Genomic DNA, 15795 nt, shown 5'->3' on the forward strand with positions numbered 1-15795 from the left:
GGGAAAGTGCTCGGGATGATGGGGACACTTCTTGAGCGCAAAGGAGCCCACCGCGGGATCTCTGGTGACCACCAAGACGGGAGGAAACAAGGCACCCCGTCGGGGGACGGAGCGGCACACAAACTAATAGAAAACACGCGCGCGGACGGGGGGAACAGTCAACAAAAACACAACTCTCGTGTCACATCAAACTGCGTGGTGTGCACACCAGGCTGCCTGATCGGCGCATGAGTCCTTGTGATGTGACACCAGACTCTCTTAGTGTACCCATCAGGCTGATGTGCGGGTACGCCAGCATTTCTGGTGGGCACACCAGGCTGGTGTGCTCGATACATCAGCACCTCTGGTGGGCACAGCAGATATTCTGGTGTCACAACAGGATCCTCTGACGTCACACCAAAATTGCCTGGTGTATTTTTCATTAGGGAATTAATAGATCATTACGAATAAACCTACGTTAAATAATAAAGTAATCAGTTTAAATTATTTAACAGTATTCCTGATACCATACATATGTCGATTAGACATAAAATTAAAAAAAAAACATATACTCATACATACTTTTTTGTGCATGTTTGTATGTACAAGAATATAATTAGTGATGGGACGAATCTTTATCCGAATCGCGATTCGGAGCCGAATCTGAAGGTTCGGAAAGATTCGGAAAAGTAGCCGAATCTCAAGCGATTCGGAAAAGTTCGGAAAGGTTCGGAGCGCTGCCATGGTTGCCAAATCACGCTGATGAGTGTTTAAACTTTTCGTGATATTAAATTCACTAAAGTCTACAAAGTGTGCAAAATAATATTGTAATAATGTAATATTGTAATACAGTAATAAAAAAAATTCCCCTTTGTTTATATTATTTTGGATTTTTGTCGAGAACGGTAGCCAGACATCGAGGAAAATTGGTTTCGGTTCCGGATTACGACCCAAATAGGCATGCTTCGTATACGCACGTGGAAATACAATCGCATGTTTTCATCGCCGCAAGAGATCGATGCCGTACGTGCTGTTCGGTACAGACACATTTCGTGCCCATAACTACTGTCATAGTGGTGCACACCGCACAAGTGAGCATGTTCGATTCGATTATCTCCAACGATCGCGAGTATCCACTGAAGTATTGCCACCGGAACATTGGAAACAATCTTAAGCTACTGGTTAATGCTATGCTATTCCGAATAATAAAGTTGCGTTGGACACTCCTGTGTTGTGTTTCTATTTCATCGAATAAAGCTCACGTATACAAAACTTGCTGCTGAGAACGGAGAAACGACAGTGCGACGTTTTTCTTCGCCACCGGTGCCGGTATGTGGTCGAAGTTGTGACGAGCAACAATCATCTCGCTCTCGCGCCTTACAGGTACAGAAATACGCAGGTCTAGAGAAGGAGACGAAACAGTTCCTTGCCTGAATATGTTTATTGTGCGTTGAGCCACATTATGTATAATACCAGAGCGTTTCGCTACATTTTACCGATCACCGCGAAACCGCAAAGAAAACGAGACCGTGCATAGGTTAAGCCTATGTCAACCACGCCGATCAGCTCAGTTCGCTCAGCTCAGCTGGACCTAGCCGCGTGCCAGGGTTCAGAATGACAGTTTAGTACATACCATACGTTGAAATAAACAAGATGAAATCTGGCTATATGTACTAACAGTACCTAAAAAAAGCACAACTGACCGCATTCGCGAGGTGTACAAGGTTCATGCTGCCGCCTGCAACCAGCGACGAATCTCTGAATCTGCCGAATATTCGTCGCGGGAAGTTTGGAAATTTCCGAATCTGTCCGAATCCGAATCTCCGGTGATTCGTCCCATCACTAAATATAATTTATTTATCTGTTGAAGAACTGCGAATATCGAAAATGCCTAAAGCAATCAAGCACGCTTGTTCTTCCATGGTCGTCATTGCTTCCAAATTTTCCCAATCCTGCAAAAAATTAAAAAAAAAGATAAGAAAAGTCGGCCCATATCCTAAATTGAGTAACTCTTCAGAAATATTCAAATCTTAATTTTGTGTGTGCTATATATCTTTCTTGTAATATTTTAATTAATCTACATAGACGCGCAGATTCAACAAGTGCTAATGTTCATGGTGAACACAGCGCGGACTGAAACCAGGACCAAAGGAGAGAAGGAACAGGGTCAAGCTCTGTCCCTCGCGTTTTCTATAAGAAGTCTGGTGCGTCTATTCTCCCTCAAAGAGCTTGTTAGATTCAGTCGCTCCAGTCTACGGAAGTAACTTGTTGAATGATGGGCGTAAATATATGATTAGACCTAACAAAACAGTCAGCGTTCTGACACTGAGTGCTACGTTTCAGGTGGACGTATCATGCTAAGTTAGAGCGCAGTTTTTTAAGGTCTAAAACATTTTGAGCCCCGTGATTCACCGAGCACCCTCTGTAGATTTTAACGATTGAGCTTCCCGAGACATTCTAAAAAAGAGTAAACGCATTATATTCGTTAAAGTGTACTTTCGTCCTTGTGTGCCACCTGGTTTTCGCCATGAACCTTCGTCTTCATTATAGTGCTAGTACAACGGGTACACTGTTGTTCAGCAGAGTGTACTAGATCACATCCTGCTCAACTTCTGCAGAATACTTACAGTAGATCAACTGGAGGCGTCATTGTAAGGTTTGAGGAGACAAGGTTTGCTAATTAGGGTATAGGCATAATGACCATCATTTGAAACAGAAACCAAATTCAGTAGAAAATAAAGATCACATTCATTTCTTAATTAAAAGCCATTGCTGAGCCGCCCTGGACAGATTTTATGTCGGCGAAATCTTGTCTCTACATCGTATTTATATTTATCAGTTTGAGGACGAAGTCATGTCCTAACATTTTGCAGAATCCAACAGAGACTGGAGATGATCTCATTAGGTATCATTATGAGCCGTCAAGATTGAAGCGCAGCGTGCTCCTCCCCTTTTTTGAAGAACTGAAAGGTTCTTAAAAATTTAGTCAGGCCAATGTCATGGGCGAAAATAGGGAGTTTAAGGTCATTAGGCCACGCACTTGATTACTTTAATATTAGTTCCGCAGATGCCTAACAATCGGCTTACCGTGACTGCCTTTCAAGAGCGCGGCCTTTTCGTGTCTGCCAACGCCGCGCGCTTTGTATTTAATTTTTTTGAACCATTGGGCGACCAAAGATAGTTCCAATGCCCTTTATACACGGTTCTTTCTTGACTGCCTTTTTTTTCTATTTCTTGTTTGTTTGTTTGAGTGCTACATATTTACCCCGAACCGTGAGATTTCACATTTTATTTGTGGACATTGCAGCTCAATTGAAAAGTTTTTGCACCCCGTAATTGCAGCCTAATATAACTCCCCCACCCCTCCGTTTCTACTGCACCAATGTTTGGAATGAAAGCATCTAAACCGTGCTACAAGTAGAGTTCCTTTTATAAAAAGAATGTATAGTTTTGACAATGTGCCGCAATCGTTTAACCCTTTAATTGGTTCAACTAATTAGTACGTTTGTAAAATACTTGCAGGCATTGTCCTGCTAAAAATACAGAATCTAACCGTCGTGAGGTACTCTATAGCCACAGATACCATGCGAAATGTAAGGCAGTTTATGTTTTTGCAAGGCTGTTTATGTTTAGGCTCCTTTCTTCTTGATTGGTTATTCGAAGTTCTCATCGGCCAATGCTGCAGTCTCAGTGGCTGCATAGCAAAATTAAGATGCTTGACATTAGCCACACCCTGCATTTCTTAGGATGTCAGAGACTATAGACGCAGGGGTGTGTGAGGCTTTTTTTTTTAATAAATGAGGTCAGATGTCGACTTACGTAACGTGGTATACTGCGGAGATCAGTAAATCGCTTAGCCATAAAAGTGTCCTCCGAAACCATGTTCACCGTAATGCGGGCCATAACCGTAACCGTGACCATATCCGCCATATCCGCCGTATCCGCCGTATCCGCCGTGTCCGTAGCCTCGGCCATAGCCGTAGCCACCGCCATGGTTAAGGGCTCCGAGATCGACAGCACCAAGGCCGAGGGCTCCGACACCAAGGACACCAAGTGCGGCAGCCTTGAGAAATATCGCCGAGGACACAGCAAAGAGGAGGGCGACGATTGTCACGCCGAATGAAATGATGCCGGAAAGATGAGTGGTGGCTCGAAAATTCTGCAGGTTTGTTTTAAGACTCCGTCGGGTGTGAAACACGTGTAACATCTCATTCAGCAAAATGTAACTCCACAGCATCCTAAAACATGTGTTACCTCGCTACGCAAAAACAGCATTCTCCGGACGGATATAACTGACCGATAAATTAGATTGGCCTGGAATATTGAGTCATGACTACCTCTGTTTTTTTTTACATCTTGTTTATGTCTTTCCTCGTGGATACTTCAACGTCATCGGTGTGACGAATGCGCCGTAGCACACTGCTCTCCTAAAACTCGCACTGCAAAAACTCGCACTCGAGAGGAAAGGAAACGAATATTCAATATTGATGTACAACCCGAAATTAAGTAGCTAATCCTGAACATAACCATGCATTTCCGTGGGTACATATACCTATTAATATGTCAGCAGATTCTTTTAGTAAACATCGCAATGTAGGATTATTTTGTGCGGATTTTATTTCCTAATCGGTTATCTAATTTATTTTAATTCTTCACTGAGTATTCTTGTTGTCCAGCACCGTGTATATAGGAGAGATTTATTACATATCTGTAAATGCAGTTTCAACTGCCATTTAAACAAATAGATATAATTTTATAGATTAATGCATAATTACATCCATCAATTTCATGCCACTTTCGGGCAAGAAATCTATAATGGAGGCAACTGTTAGAACCCCTACCGACAATTTTTTAGCGCTTTCAGAGCTGGCACTTAACTGTTTTTATATCCTCGCCAGAACTTAGTGTTGCACGCAAAATATTATAAACTCAAGAAAGAAGAATGTAGAGCGGTAACAAACCGAGTCCTCTGACATGCGAGCCTACGGCTCACATTTTAGCGATGCACGGAGCATTGCGCCGTTTTGAAGTTAGCTGTTTGCCTCGCAAACGCTACTGAGAACAAAGAATGCACGCGACAAGTCTAGATACAGGATGATAAACTACTATATGCACCAACGGCATAAAAGCGCAGAGATTGGCTTATTATATTAACACGTCTTGCTTCGCTATTCATTCTTCAGCCTTCTTATCGGCTAAGGTCCCCATCTCATTGCCTCTGTAGTGGTTATGAGATGCTTGAAATTTGCCACGCATTGCGTTTTTTAGTCCGACAGTGGCTCTTTTGTGTGTATCTGGGTCTATTCTTTGTGAAATATTCGCGAAATTACAAAAAATGCCTAAATTTTTCGTTGAAAACAAAATTTGATAGAACATGCAAAATACGCCCAATACTGACGAAAGCCTTCAATATTTGGCTGGATATGAGGCTTATTAAACCAGAACAGCAGTGAATCGATATGCAGTAATCCTTTCAAAGTACCGCTTTTTTTATACCCTTCTGCTCACCTCTAACCCTGACAGGAAAACACTCGCCTTGGTTCAATCACCTTCAATTGTGAGTGTCATTTTCGAATTGTCCTTGCCATTCCAAGAAACTAGGGCAGAATTCTTGCACATAATGCCTTTTGAAAGCATACTCCTTTTACGCGGATAAGTATCATGGATCCTGCAACTTTAATGAGGGTATTACGCTTGGCGAATAGAAAATCGGGTCCGATCCTCGTAAAATGCCTGCTGGCTACGTGCAACCGGTTAGCAAATGTGCTCAGACTCGGCACGCCTACTCTTTAGAAATTGCCCCACGTTTCCGTTTACAATACCGTGTATACGTGCCTAATTCGAGATTTAAAGATAACATTCAGATGCATGCGCACACTGTTGTAATATGACACTCCCTGCATTTCTTAAGCTATAATTCACTATAGAAGAACGTTGTACCAACTGTACAATTATTGAGTATATTTTCAGATAAATTTATTTCAGGCACACTTCTTCGAGCTATGGGTGACTTCCCACACTTTTTTTAATTGCAAATGTGAGAACCAACAAATTTCCATTCACGAGCCGCGACCTATTTCTACACGACCTAGGCGCTACGGAAACCATTGCAGGCTGGCCAAGCCAGGTCAAAGAACGCCTTGCAACTCAATGCATCTTGCTCCTTCAGTTTATAAGGAAGTGCGCGGTCAGAAAATATTGGAAAAAAATATAATTAAGTTTCGTTTCAGGTGTCCGCTAATATCCGGTTATCACAACCACCAAATTAATTACACCCAAATATTGGTTTACTTCAAACCTACATGGCAGCCAGTAAAACGACATTTTCTATTAAAAAGCAGACTGTTTTTGTTTTGTTTTCTTTTGGCATTATTAAATTGCAGCTTTTTTGATAGTAACGTAATCCAAATGCTGTAGTTTCATTTTTTATATATTCTGAAAAATATAGAAATACATTTGCTACGCGCGATGAAAGTTTTCAGGTGGGAGAAGTTCATCAAGAATATATGGTACACTGCCTTCCTTGTGAAATTAAATACCTTATGCACTGTCTCGGATTTGGCTGCTCTGATATATGTTCGAAGATAATGTTGACCATACAGGTAGGAACGGAGGGAGAGGAGAAGATTAAAGCGCGTGGAAACGCCAGAGCGCCAAGCTCTGAAGGGTATGATTAGTGGGTAGACGCAAAGCCTTTGTCTCTACTCCCTGTTTGAGCCCGTTCGAAAGTGAGCGCTGAACGCCACGCGCCGGCGTTTAGAGCTCTAAAGCGTTTGAAGAGTGAGTTCAGACAAAGGCAGACAGGCCTCCTGCGCTGAAGCTTTGAACTGTGGCGCTCTCATTTTGAGTTGTACAAGGTTACCTGGTTCGGGGTCTTGCACTATTTATGGCACCTCCGCTGAGCTCCTTTCTTTCTGTGTAGTGCTGAACAACAGAACAACACCTTTGGACTTCCAAAATCGGTTAGATTCATCGCCGCAAGACAATCGAAAGTGCCAAATTCACGCCACCACCGCAAGTGTACGCTTCTCTTATCCCTGTGTGGAAACAAAAAAGCATCTGGCGTCCCGACGTTTTTTTTTACTGTTTATTTTTCTTTTATTTTATTTTTTCGAACGCCTCAAACGGCTTTTTTTTTCCTCATGATCTTAGCGACTAAGCTTTGACCAGTGCTTCGGCGGGTTTCGTTTTTTTTTTTGTTTTGTTTTTTTTTTCTATTTTTTTTTGTATTTTGCGTTCCGGAAAAAACGTAGGCACGCCTCTAGATTTGTGACAATTTCAGACGTTCAAGTTCTAACTCCCCAATATATGTCCTAAGAAGCAACTTTTCGCAGCGCCCCCTGGGCAACGCAGGAGGTTTATGCTGAGCGCAAGTTCGTCTGCTCCTTTAGCAGAAGTTCTGGTGACGCCAGAACACCGAGCTTTGATTGGCTTTAATTAAAGGAGAGTCGGTAAGCTTCAAGAGAGCTTGCTTTCAGGTCTACCCACTATTCTTCAATCAGAGCCTTTCAGAGGTCGGCAGTCTGACGTCCTCATAACCCCTGCGAAAGAAGCCGATGAACTTTCGCTTTGCATAGCTTTTCGTCTACCCACTAATCATACCATTCAGAGCATTGCGCATGGCTGTCCCCGATTGTTCACACCTCCTCCTTTACAAATTGAGTTAACCTGAAACTTGGGAAACACGGAAACACCAAAATGTAAAATGAACACAAAAAAGACAGGACGACGTCGTCCTGGCTATATCTGGTTCCTTTTATGTTTTCATGTTTGTCTTCCACAGTTTCAGGTTCATTCCGCATTCATAATATTCACAAGCTCACCTGCACGCCTCCTATATTTTTCTAAACCTCCTCACCCTCAATATTTACACGTATAGTTACCATGAGCATGAACCCGAGATTAGTAAACGACATGAATGCCCATGGCTGCATCTTGAGGTAGTGTGGGTAGCCGTATATTTTGCGATTTAATTCTTCCTGGTTTGGACATCCACAGGTGTTAGGTTTTGCACCGGTACTTCTGTATTTTTGAAGTTGAGATTGCTGCGATTTAGCATATCATCTCATAAACTAGGTTTTGCTGATAACCTGGTACGCTATGGCTGTCGCGATATTTTCTCATTTCGTTCGAAACTCAACTCATGCCTGTAGTCTGAGAGTGCGACAGCCCAGTGCGCCTAAAGAAAATAAAATTATCAGAGCTCCCCAATAAGATCCTTCGGCGTCATACGTCGATTGGACACCTGCGATCATACAGGACAAAGTGACAATTTGCCTGCTGTGGAGGAACATCGTGGAGTTCGTTTTCGGCGGCGACGACCCGGGCAAGCTACAGCAGCCGTTCACGCACAGACCAAGACCAACCGCAGTGAGGGCAGCCGGGGTACTTTAAGTCCACACGGATGCAGACTACAAGAGTGTACGGTACAAAATGCCATGTAAAGAAAGTTTTAATAACAACAACTAAACTATTAAACGTTGTATCCATCGTCGTAAGGACAAGTATAATATAATACGGAGCCCCTAATAACTGCCCAGACAAGTCCCCCTGCCTCCCCGTACAACTCATGCTTCTCCGAGAAAGAACATACTGGAAATGACTATACGCTCAATAACTTTATTCTAGACAAATTCGTTAACAACTTTCAAGGAACAGCTTTTTAATTGGACACTTCCCTGCGTTCTTGATGACACTCGATGGTTTTAGGGGCATTCTGACGTTGGATTTGTGGTTTTTCTCACGGCTGCGGCTAAATTTACATACGGCGTATCGTGTAATGGCTGACTTCTGAGCACTGTTTGATCGGCATAAATAGGTATCAAACCCAGTTTTAGACTGTTGCATTTGCTGCTACATCTTGGCACAGCCAAAACCGATTGCACCCATTAGAATCAACTATTTCTTGCCTCACTGCGAAACTAGTCATTGTTGCAACATGAAACAAAATAAGCCTTTGACTTTATTATATCTGAAGTTCTCTTGTCAATTTGGCATCTCTCTTACATAAAAGTTCATCGTCGAAGATTGCTTTTCACAGTAAGGTACAAGCGGTGAACTAAAGGAAGAAACTGCTGATACAGCTCGCAGTAATACTAATTTGTTACTTCTGTCCAGGGTTGGGCAGAAATACTCAAAATGTATTTGGAAATACAAATACTGGGATACATTAAAATAGTAGCTAAAATACTGATACTATAATATATCTGTTAAAAATGTATCGCGATAGGTATCGGAAATACATTTTAACTGGAGGCAGAAAGTCTTTGGAAAAACAAATACAGGAATACAATTTGTTTAGGGCAGAAATACAAATACAGAAATACTGACACTGCAATACATTTTCACATTTGTGTGAGACGCGAGCTGAGAAGAAGCTTGATGTGGAAGTTTTTGACCCCGAAATTACTTTCCCGTAGGCTTGGCACTTTGCCTTGAATGTAGTAGTTTCGGACGACGAAAAGTCTACAATGGGCTCAAAAAAAAAAAAAAAGAAGTTTCATCAAGGACCGACCGCAGTCTCTTCCCTGACATCCTGTCTGTCTGACGAGGGATGCGGAAAGACTTGGACCTCTGAATAAATTGTGTCAACCTAAATCCCATCAAAACGTCACCACGCCCCTGTCCAATAAGGAAGCCCCTGTCAACATTAATCACAAGACGTCACGGCGCAATGAACTGGTATTCTTAATCTGTAGGTGCGACCTTGAATATGAAGCTTCACCACGCTGCTGTATGAAAGGGCAATAAGTACTTTCGTTGTACGTTACCCCGTTGAAGATTTTGCAGGCAGTGTCATTTGGAATTTTCTAGAATAGTGGACCACCTGAAGCATCCTGGAAGACAAGTCTTATCTTCTGTTACGGTTGAAAAACGGTACGGTGGCATCCCTGTTGTGAGGGTCCTTCCTGCCGAGCCTCCGCCACCGACGCATGGATTGCAGTCCTCACGTTTTGCCTAGCATCATTTAAACAAAGACCTCGTGGATTGCGACCTGATATTGCCGGCCCAGGAGCGAGCTTTGAGTCGCCGGTGTACGAAGTCTGGGTTGGCACAGCGAGGCCACGTCTGGCCTCCTTCCTGGGTTTCGGATTACCAGAGCAGCGGGTCACGTTCACGTCGGCTGATGATATACCCTTGAGCCGTGCGATATCACGGGCGGAGCCGCAGAGGTATTCGAATATGTGTTGAAGTTCACTGCGTGAGTCATCCTACTATTTCAAGTAAACCACTACCAGGCTCGTGCTGCAACAGACAGACTCAGCCTTGCCCGCTGGGTGTACTGTGTGTGTACGCTAAGGCAAGAGAGACATTTATAAGTGGAGATTGGATGCCAGCAAAAAATGACTAAAAAAATCCCTCTAAGGACCTGCGGCAGACGATGCTCTGACTCCACTCCTGGCACGCCACCTGGTTCGAGTCCCCGACTGCGCAACACTTTTCAGAAGAGAGAAGAGGACGCATAGAAAAATAGTTTGGAGAGTCGGAAGGAACTTTGGCCAGCATAGTAACAGTGCCCCAGCATCTCCTTGACCCTGGTGCCATGAGAAGTAAAAAAAAAAAATTCGTTCAGACTTGTATCTCCGGGAAGAGGGGGGGGGGGATGTTTCTCAAGAAATGTAATGAAATACATTTCATCCTGATTGTATCTCGATACCAAGAAACATTCCAAATGGATTTCGATACAGGAATACAGATACCTGTGAAAAGAAATGTATCGCGATACAGAAATAGAGATACGAAATGTATTTCTGAAATACTATCGCGATAGTGCCCAACCCTGCTTCTATCTATATCCATGTACATTCGCTTACACATCAAGTTTACCGGAAGCTGTCGAGAAGTCGACAGCTTCCGGTAAACTTGCGGTGCAGGTAACTCTGCACCACAAATACAGTGCTTCTAGCTTTCCGTTACCTCAGATTTCGGTTTACAGCTGCTTAAAACCAATAGGAAATAAAGGACACTGCAAATAACATCATTAATGACTGTATCATATATAATAATTCATTACTTCCATGAGAATTCAGTTGTGACCAATAATTGGGGATGACGCCCTGGACTGAAAGTTTGTCGCTTCACTTCTACACTCACAGAGTGATATATAAAACACGGATCTAGTGCAATTGCCAGGACATGAGACTAGTTTATTCGCAAACGGAAAGCATTACGCACGTAGTTGCGTGTCCTTTACTGCCTTTTCCCTTATCTCTTATATCACTCGGTGAATTTTCCTCTTAAGTGCAATAGCGCTTCTCTAACTCACCGCCCAAAACGTTTTTGTCAACACATCGAAAAGCGTGCGCATGTGCGGAAAAGTGAGGTACACTTGCCTTCCTCTTTTCATCGCGAGACTACGCAGGTTGCGAGAGAGTAAGATACACGTGCTGGTCAATTCTCCTTATCACGCTCATGCGCTGTCAACATCACCATCACCTAGATATAAAGCTACAGTGCTGAGTTATCTACGTCATCCACTGACGTCCAGCGCGGCCGCGAAACATATTGGACACATGTGCTTAGATATCTGCGCGGGGTCGGGCAAGCCCAAAAACCTGAACCTGAAACGACTATCGGTTCAGGTTCAGGTGATGTTCGAACCGTTTTATTTCAAGCTGCGTCGGGTTCGAGTCGGGCCGAGATTGAAGCCTGACAACCCGACCTTGCAAGATCTGAAAAAAAAAATTATTTTACAAATCAACCGATTTCTGGTATCCACAGGTCGCAAATTGAAACGTTGTTGTAGACATTTTTGTACAACAGGTATAATTCTAAGTGGCAGAAAATTTAGTTTGCGTGCCATATAAATCGAAGGTTTATACACTGTTAGCAAAAATAACACGCCTAGACGTGTAAACCGTTGTCCCCTAGCGGACACGTCAAAACGTGGTCCTATAACACGCAGCCATGTGTGTTATTAGTCCGCACATAAGGTGCCATGTAAACCTAACGAGATACACCGCGTGTTTGCCTACCGCGAAACACGGCTGAGCGTGCTCATTATAAACCGTGGCAGCCAGAAGCCGAGAACAGGCAAGAGACGAGCCCAGCGAGCCGCGTGCCTGTTTGCCGCAGTGAGAGCACACAGGACGACGCTTGTTCTCGTTCGATGTCTTTTATACACAGTAAACAGTCTCCAAGCAGCGGACGTAGCTACGTGCAAAGGTACGTACCTGTGTCGGCGGCGTCGGTAGCTACGACGAGACTGCTAGACAGATTAACAAATGCCAAACTTTTTAAATAGATAATTGGCTCGAGAAAGCGAAATATTAGAATCGGGTGACGACTCGCGCCACCTAGGCGTAGCGACGGTGGGCAGCTACAACGCAATTGTTAGAAAAACAGAAAAACAAACGAATGCCGAACTTAGATGGATAAATAACTCGAGCAAAATATTTGGGATCGGGCGGTAACTTGCGCCACCTAGTGAGAGTTTTAGCAGCCTATGGAAACAAAAAATCGTTTGTTCGTATGCTGCGAGCGATCACGAGTTGACAGGAACCCTACATACATCGGAGACAACACGAGCACTACATATTACATATTACACATTTTCATTTCTCCCCGCGGCGCATATAAGCTTGACATGTGCGGGTGAGCTCTTTGGTCTTGAGCGTTACAGATTTATAGAAGACACAAAACACGGCGCAACAGACAGTCGTGTGATAGAAATCTGCATTTAAAAAATATGGAGGAAAAATCTATAATTTTAGTCCGTTACGACAAGTAACGATATATTAACAATAAATCTTAATCCGCTCATGCAAAAGTTCAAATGTTTGTTATTTTCCCGCTTGTCCAGTGTTATGAGCAGTCCGACTAGCTTGAATCAGATAGAAAAAAACGTTTATTGGGATTTTGTCATAATGTATTCAATAATAAATGGAAATGATCCTTGAGCAAAGTATTTTTTATATGTTCTTGTGAAGGACATCCACCCAACACTTCCGCTAGTTGCAGTACGCGTACGGAAGCAGACACCTTCACTTTTGGGTAGTTTTGATGCCTGGATTTTGTGACCGGTGTTATTCGTGATCATTGGTGTGGCGCTGATGCCTTTTTTTTTCTTATACCGCCAGCACCCCGAACTTTGAAGCTTCACGGTTGCGTGGCACTACATTATGTTGAACCGCTAGTTCTTTCTTTGTCGACGTCGCTTTCCTGGTACCACCCGTAGATACTGCAAGCGTTTAAACAGTGTGCACCGTGCGTAAAGGCACCATGACAGAACAGCACACGACAAAACAGCACGCGTCAAAACAGCACAGCGTCAAAACAGCACGGCGACAAAACAGCACTCGTCGAAATAGCACGCGACAAAATAGCACGGTGGCAAAACGGCACAGCGACAAAAGAGCACGTGCCAAAACAGCACGGCGTCAAAACAGCACAGCGACAAGACAGCACAGCGTCCAAAAAAAAGTGTTCCGGAAATTATTGCGGTAAATATTTGTAGACTCATAAACGTCTCGGTTCTTTTCGGTTTATTGACGAAAATCAGTATACTGACGAAAATGTAATATTTAAAAGCTTTTGTTTGAAATGTATAGTCAGTTAAGAAGGTACTGTTTTTTTTTTATTTGTTACTGTGTGTGGCAGCCTACGTGACCTTTTCAGCAAGACGGACTGGGGCCCTATCGTGATCTGACATTATCGTCGTGTGCGCGTATTTGTACACAGGACGAGCATGAGCTTCACTACCACTTCGGTCGGAGAGGCAAGTATCAAAATCCAGAAATTTGCAAGCATTGTACTCAGTGCGATTTTTCCCCATTTTCACGACTGCAAGAGCTGGTAAATTCGCGCCGATTACAGAAACGGCAAAAAAAAAAAAATATTGTATTGACGCCCTTCTTTAGTAGACGGAAGCTAGTGTTGTTAAAAAATGAGCGGCTTTTATACGGACGCTTTTGATTTGCATTATGCAGTACACGATTAGATTTTCTTTGAACAAAGAATTTGGCACACAAATACCTATCAGGTAAAAAATCCAGATTTCATCCTGAAGACCCCTGCGGCCCCTGAGCTTTTGTTGAAGGTTGAACCGACCTCGGAGACAAGCTGAAACTGCAAAAGGAAGTGGTCATATAGTCAGGAATGAATCACCCCACCCCCCCCCCCCCCCCGCCCCTCCAAACGCCATCAAAAATATTGACCTGTTTCAATTAATACTGACCTTTTCTTTTCTGCTGACTATAAACGACACGGAAAAATCTGACAAACGTACCTACAAGAGCTTCGCTGAAGGAAGTTCGAGCAATTGCATTCGTTTGTTAAAGCTTTCCGCCTGTCACCTTACGGGAATGCTTTACGCTGGATGCCGATCGGTAACTCCTGTTGTGATAAAAATCGTGGTCCACTACCAACTGCCGTGCCTTCCAAACTGTGGGTCCGACAGATCCAGTGGGGGATCGCGAAGCAATTTCTGCTGTCATATTTTTTTATGGATTTAAGTTTAGCCATCTTTAGCATACATTTTATTATGTGGACTGATACTAGTACTCATCATTGTAACTGACTTTTGTAACTTCGTGAAAAGCCCAAGGAAAGATGGTGACGCGATATTTTTTTTTTTTTGGGGGGGGGGGGGGGGGAGGGGGGTTCCGGGTTGGGGAGTTTGGTAAGCTCAGAAATGGGCAATAAAGTTCTCTATAACCTAGCGACAATAAATGAAAACGTGAAGGAGGTTCGCTATTATTCGCTCAGATGGAGGTGAAGAACGCGCTTGAAGTTGCTACATCCGTGCTCTTTTGTCGCTGTGCTGTTTTTACGCCGTGCTGTTTCGGCACGTGCTCTTCTGTCGCTGTGCCGTTTTGCCGTTGTGCTGTTTTGTCGCGTGCTATTTTGACGCGTGCTGTTTTGTCGCTGTGCTGTTTTGACGCTGTGCTGTTTTGACGCATGCTGTTTTGACCGTGCTGTTTTGTCGCGTGCTGTTTTGTCGTGTGCTGTTCTGTCGCGTTCCCATGCACCGTATAACCTACATCCCCGGTGACGTACTCGACCTGTTGAAACTTATTGTTTCCGTCATTTTGGAGTACGCAAGGCAAGGAAACCAGAACAGCAAGTATCTCTGCTGTTCGCCGCTTCCTCACCGTCGAACAGCAGGATCGGCTGGCGACAAGCCGCGTATAAAGTGCTTGAGTATCAACAGCCCAAGTGCACTCGGTGCCGATGCGGGCGATCCGGATTTCTGTCAACCGGTAGGCCAGCACAAACCGTGACCGTTACAGCTCTTCGTCATGACACGGTGTTGCAGAGAGCAGGGTAAAATACAACTACACTGACCATCGAAGCAAATACACTGTTATCGCAATATCTTGGCTTGTGATTGCGCCTTTGAAGATCATCTTATTCGTTTTGCTGGAGAGACGCAAACGACGGGCATAACAAAATTGTTTGCATATCCCGCGTACCTCGCAAAAGCACGTACCCACTCACTTAGCGAAAAGCGCGAAACACAGAGTACGCACCGTCCTGACTTCCCAGTCTTGTACCTGCTTTAGAGCAGTTTGTACCTGTTAGTAAGTATGCCTACTGAAACTGAAACTTGAAACTAGGGGCAGTGCCATAGAAAATAAGACAAAGTCGGGAAAGCTTGCTCGCTCTCCCTAATTTCTCAACTCTCAAGCGACAATAATAAATGCACCAACGCCTCTTTCCAAAACAAAAAAGCACTATGTTCACTACGTAAAAAATGGTCTCCGTTCACGCATCTTTGGGCAGGTAGAAACCCTTGCCCTAATTTATTCACACCGCATGATGAGCGCAACAAACTCACACGAGATTTGCAGGAAAATATTGGCGGTAACAAGTTTC

The sequence above is a fragment of the Ixodes scapularis genome, unplaced genomic scaffold (assembly GCF_016920785.2).
Source record: "Ixodes scapularis isolate PalLabHiFi unplaced genomic scaffold, ASM1692078v2 PGA_scaffold0__279_contigs__length_252992795, whole genome shotgun sequence".
Taxonomy (NCBI): Eukaryota; Metazoa; Arthropoda; class Arachnida; order Ixodida; family Ixodidae; genus Ixodes; species Ixodes scapularis.